At 48.6% G+C, this 5927-nt stretch overlaps 1 pseudogene; it reads left to right on the top strand.

Moving 5' to 3' along the window:
- The first annotated feature begins 1955 nt into the window (after positions 1–1955).
- On the top strand, positions 1956–4040 carry LOC101580245 (annotated as a pseudogene).
- The last annotated feature ends 1887 nt before the right edge of the window (positions 4041–5927 follow it).

The raw sequence follows: 5927 nt of genomic DNA, 5'->3' as shown, positions 1-5927 counted from the left end.
TCTTTTTAATCTTTCAAAAATGACCCTAACACAATTCCATATTGAATGCAATGAGTGTTCTTTGTCCTACACAGCATGATCCCAGACTGTTTAGCTTTTCATCTCTTTTGCTGCATTTGGTCAGTCAACCATTTCTTTTCATCTTGGTAGTGGCTATAGTGAATCTCTAATACCACAATTTGGAGCCTGGTCAGGACTATGGAGTCATTACAATAAAACCATTCTTACCGAGGCAAGCATCCAGTGAACCTAATGGCTAACTCAAGTCTCTCTTGGAAGATAGTTGAGGCCTTTGTTGAGTTCTGTTTACTTCTGGTCTTGATGACCCTCCAGATAGAGATCCTAGGGTGCTGAGAGATGGGACAAGACCTCAGCTGCAGTTCCAGTGGGATGATGGGCCCAGATGGCCAGGAAATATGTGTAAGGACACAGTGAAATTAGGAAGGTGTAGTATGTGAGGATAGAAATGAGCACCTTCCCTTGGAGGCTTGCAAGGCTGAGGCCATTTTGAGAAGTGCGATGATTGCTATATTGTGTCAACTTGAGAAGTCTAGAAACTTAAATAAGTAATTTAGCAGTTCTACATTCTAGGACACAAAGGACATGGTCAGCTTCTCAGTGTTCACTGCCAGTTGCCTGGAGGCCGAGGCCCTGGCTCCTGTGTGTTTGGCATCCTAACTGCGGGTCTCATCCTTGTGTGTCCCATCAGCTGTGACCATGCCCTTACTGCTCTCCGATGTTATCAGTGTGTCAACTTGAGCAGTTAAAAGTTTAACTAAGTGCCTCAGCAGGAGGCCAGGGTCCTCATTTTGTAACCATCCTGAGCCTCTGTAAGGGGAGGGCAGGGAGACAATGTGAGCGCTGCACCCGCCCTGGGGAGGGTAGCCTGCCTACAATCTAAGGGAGGAAAAGAGGCTTGGTTCCCGCTTTGCTCTTATTGATTTTGCTGTCATCTGTCAGCTTGAAATGTTGTCCCTCACCATGCCACTATGCCCTGGAGACAGCTGACTATGAACTAAAACCTCCACACACTATGAGCTAAATAAATCTTTCCTCCCTTAATTTGGGATGTTGGGTATTTTGTCTCAGCAACAAGAGAAAAGTAACTGAGACAAGAAGGGACAGCAAGCAGGCTAGAAACTCTAGCTAGCACATATGACATCACTGGGGGCTTTGTTGTATATCTAACCCTGGGCAGAAGGTTCCTTATTTCTCATCTTCTATTTGTTACTGGACTGCAGCTTCTCAGAGTGTCTCTACTCTGTGGTGACAGTTCCCTTCTCCTGGCTTCCTTGCTGGAGATTTGCATAATGGTGTCCTCTGCTAACTCTGTTACTCCACGGTCAGTGTCTCAATGTTCACTGCCAGCTGCCTGGAGGCTGAGGCCATGATTCATATGTGTCTGGTGTCCTTGCTGCTGGGTGTCATCCTCCTTGTGTGTCCCAGCAGCTATGATGGTGCCCTCTGGCCTGACACCCTTCCCCAAGCTGGTCTGATGGCTGTGAGTGCTTGAGTTTGGCTGGGAGGTGTTTCTTTCTCTTGGTCTATCCCAGGTACTCCCTCCAATGCACAGCCCAGCTGCAGTGATGGAGACCTGCTGGGGAAAACCACAGTGCTTCTTAAACCTCAGCTCCTATCAGAACCTCAGGATCTTTAATACATAGAATGCACTGCTCTGGGATTTGTAGTTCTGAGCTGGGCCACAAATCTGCATCTCTAAAAATTGCTAGGTGATGCTCATCACTGCTGGGATTCCAGGAACCACCCTTTGGGAGTCACTGGTCTAGAAGGCAATGTCATCAGTCCTGGGGCTATCACTGAGACTGCTTTTTTCCCTTCAATTTTAAATTTCTATCACTTTCTAATTAAAAAAGTGAAAAATAGTAGAAAATAACTCAAACACCTGCTTCTCCAAATGCATGTTCTATTTTCTTAGCTTCGATCCATCTCTTTTTCCCCATTGGATGAAGCCTGAAGATCTTCCTGCAGGATGTGTGAGAAGCTGCTCTCTCAGGTGGGGGATGCATGCAGCACTCTCCTCCACCTCAAGGGGAATGGGTGCCCTCAGGGACGCTGCACTGTACTAGTCAGAATTTCTTGTGGACAACACCATGGACTGCCCCAAGCAAAATCCCAGCACTGGCCAGATTGGGGGTATGTGCACACAAAGTGAGGTGGGGCATGGGATCCAGGTGAACAGGGTCTAAGTGTGTTTCATGTGCCCCTTATACACCTGGCCTGAGGTAACTTTAAACAATAATTTTGATAGACTGTGAGCTCTCTGGGCAACTGGAACATGGAGAACAGAGTAGTGAGCCCCTGAAGAAGTTGACAAAATGATTCCCACACCAGTTATACTGTTGAAAGAGGGGGCCGATGGCTCCTAAGGCATCCCTCAGATTGTGAGTAACAACAGTGCCTGCCAGGTGATTGCTGAGGCTGTAAGAACCACCCTAGGTCCCCGTGGCATGGATAAGCTTATTGTCGATGGATGAGGCAAAGCAACAATTTCTAATGATGGGTCCACAATTTTTAAATTTCTTGATGTCATCCATCCGGTAGCAAAGACTTTAGTAGACATCGCCAAATCTCAAGATGCTGAGGTTGGTGATGGCACCACCTCTGTAACACTGCTGACTGCAGTTTCTGAAGCAGGTGAAACCCTATGTGGAGGAAGGTTTGCACCCCCAGATCATCTGAGCTTTCTGCACAGCTACACAGTTGGCAATTAACAAGATCAAGGAGATCACTATGACTGTGAAGAAGCAAGCTAAAGTGGAGCAGAGGAAGCTGCTGAAGAAGTGTGCCATGGTGATTCTGGGCTCCAAGCTGATCTCCCAGAAGAAAGCCTTCCTTGCTAAGATGCTGGTTGATGCTGTGATGATGCTAGAAGATTTGCAGCAGCTTAAAATGATTGGAATGAAGAAGGTACAGGGTGGAGCCCTAGAGGAGTCTCGGCTGGTGGCTGGTTGCATTCAAGAAGACTTTCTTGTATGCTGGCTTTGAAACACAACCTAAAAAGTACAATAACCCCATGATTGCCTTATTAAATGTTGAAGTCAAGCTGAAAGCTGAGAAAGACAATGCTGAAATCAGAGTCCACACAGTAAAGGATTGTCAGGCAATCGTTGATCCTGAGTGGAACATTCTGTATGATAAGTTAGAGCAGATCTATAATTCTGGAGCCAAAGTTATTTTGTCCAAACTCCCTATTGGGGATGTGGCCACCCAGTACTTGCTGACAGGGACATGTTCTGTGCCAACCATGTGCCTGAGGAGGATTTGAAGAGGACAATGATGGCCTGCAGAGGCTCAGTCCAGACCAGCATGAATGCTCTATCAGCAGATGTGCTGGGCTGCTGCCAGATGTCAGAAGAGACCCAGATTGGAGGTGAAAGGTACAATTTCTTCACTGGCTGCCCCAAGGCTAAGACTTGTACCTTCCTCCTCCTCAGTGGAGCTGAGCAGTTCATGGAGGAGACAGAGCAGTCTCTGCATGACGCCATCATGACTGTCAGGAGGGCCATCAAGAATGGTTCAGTGGTGGCTGGAGGTGGAGCCATCGAGACAGGGCTCTCTAAGTACCTTCGGGATTACTCAAGACTATCCCAGGAAAACGGCAGCTACTGATCGAGGCATATGCGAAGGCCTTGGAGATTATCCCACGCCAACTATGTGACAATGCTGGCTGTGGTGCCACAAACATCTTGAGCAAACCATGGGCTCGGCATGCCCAGGGTGGCATGTGGTATGGGGTGGACAGCAAGAATGAGGGCATTACTGACAACTTCGAAGCTTTCATGTGGGAGCCAGCTATGGTGTGGATCAATGCTCTGACAGCAGCCTCTGAGGCTGTGTGCCTGATTGTATCCATTGATGAGACCATCAAGAACCCTCGCTCCACCCTGGATACTCCTCCAGCAGTGGACTGGGGCCAGGGCCGCCTCTGTGAGACCCCACCCATCACACTGGCTGGCAGCTGGCTGCAGGTGTGCTTGTCCTCCCTGGCTTGGCTCATTGGTATTACGAAGAAGTGGTAATAATGAGTCTGTTCTGTTCTGACTGGAGGTTATTTAAATAAACCTTAAGACTTAGAAAAAAAAATAATTTTAATGATTTTATGTCTCGAGAGCATCGGGTAGTGACTGAGGGGCACTGTTCTAACTCTCCTCCAGCTCCTCTTCCTCCCACAGATGCTGGAAATCAGCAACTGTCACACAGCTGCTCAGTGAATCCAGGCTGAGCAATGAAAAGTGATAAGAGCAATGTTAGCTTTTAGATGCGGCAGGCAACTCCACTGTGTTCTCAGCATGGTTATGAAGTTGGGGTGCATCTAGGGAAGGACTGTGCTGTGGTTTGATGTCTCCTGAGTTCCTGTGTGGAAAGCTCATTTAGGGCTCACATGAAATGGGGTTTGAAGTGGGGACTTTGTGGGTGACTGGGATTAGCTGAGTCATGAGGTGACCTGTAGCAGCAGCCTCAGTAGCTCCCTAAGAGGAGGAGGTGTGGCCAGAAACCAGGTCCTGTGGTTGCATCAGGCGCCCCTTGCATGGCCCTGCTGCCATCTGTCTTTCTGGAACAGGGCCTCCACTAGCGGCCTTTGTCTAGGCTAGACTCTGAAGCGGGGGCTTGGGTAGAGTCTAAGGGGAGCTCCTTAAAGAGGGCAGGGTTTCAAGGTCTTCCACCCCCAGAGGTCACCCACCTGCTGTGTTGTTCTTGTCAGTGAGGAACCTGGGCCCCACAGTGGAAGTGTGACACTCAGTGGGTGGGTGTGAGCTGGATTCTGAGGACAGCAGTTGGCACAAACCAGAGCCCTGGCTTGGATGTGACGATGGCACAGCTTCAAAAGTGTCTAAGGCTGGACACCCATGGAGAAAAGCCCACAGGGGTAAGGCACAGTTTGTAGGGCCTAGTGGTCACATGGGGGACATGACACTCCTCACTGCAGTCCTGGAGATTGGGGTCACCAGGACACAAGTAAGGAGACTGTGGATGGGCAGACAGGATCGTGGCTGTGGGTCTGTCTCTGGGCCTGGCCTTGCACAGGGCTGCCTGTGTCTCCACCTGTGCTGTTGTGCCTAGAGTCAGCCTTTATTGGGGCCATGATCCCTGTGGGTCCTGGCCTTATCTAAAGTGGTGACAAGAAGCCCATTATGTTGTCAGCTCTTGGGATAGGGTGGTTAGGCTATCTTGTTCCCCCAGAGAGCAGGGCCAAGAAGCATCCTCCTAGAGATCTATGTGTCAAAATCATGCCTGCCAGGATGGGTGGCAGTCCCCAGGCCCTGCCTCCGACCTCCTGTCTCTTGCACCGCAGCATGTGGGACTAGTCAACATCTCATCTGCCTCCACTTGGCTGAAAAATCAAAAAGGCAGATGTCTAGAAAATACCCCTGCAAGAGTTGCTGTGACAGAGGTGACCTGAATCCAGATCTGGAACCCCAGAGCCAAGTGTGTTAGTTTAGATACGGTGCTCCTGTGTTTTTATTTGGTTGTCTCTGAAATCCATCAAAGTCTTGTTCTAAGACAGTATCTATAGTGAAGAAACTTCTATTCAAGTTCCTTAAAAACTGCTTTAAGCTGGGCATGATTGTGTTCACTTATGATACCAGAACTTTTGGAGGTTGAAGCAGGAATATTGAAATTTTGAGGCCAGCCTGGGCAACTTAGTGACTTAGCAATACTTTGTCTCAAAGTAAAAATATTTAGAAAAATCCTGGGGAAGCAGTTCAGTGTGAAGGCTCTGGATTCAATTTCCAGTATTGATAAAACAAATCAACAGGCCCTCTTCAGACTTCCCCGCCACTTACCTATAATCTTCCTGTCTTACAGTTCAGGGTGCACATCTAGGAGAAAAAAACCAGGCTTCCAGGGCAGATGCCGTGCCCCTTCAGCCTTGGGACCCCAAGTTTGACCTGCGATGTTGCCAC

This window comes from Octodon degus, unplaced genomic scaffold (genome assembly GCF_000260255.1).
Source record: "Octodon degus isolate 3935 unplaced genomic scaffold, OctDeg1.0 scaffold00081, whole genome shotgun sequence".
NCBI classification, from domain to species: domain Eukaryota; kingdom Metazoa; phylum Chordata; class Mammalia; order Rodentia; family Octodontidae; genus Octodon; species Octodon degus.
Note: the sequence above shows the minus strand (reverse complement) of the source record. Positions and strands in the feature narration are given on the sequence as shown.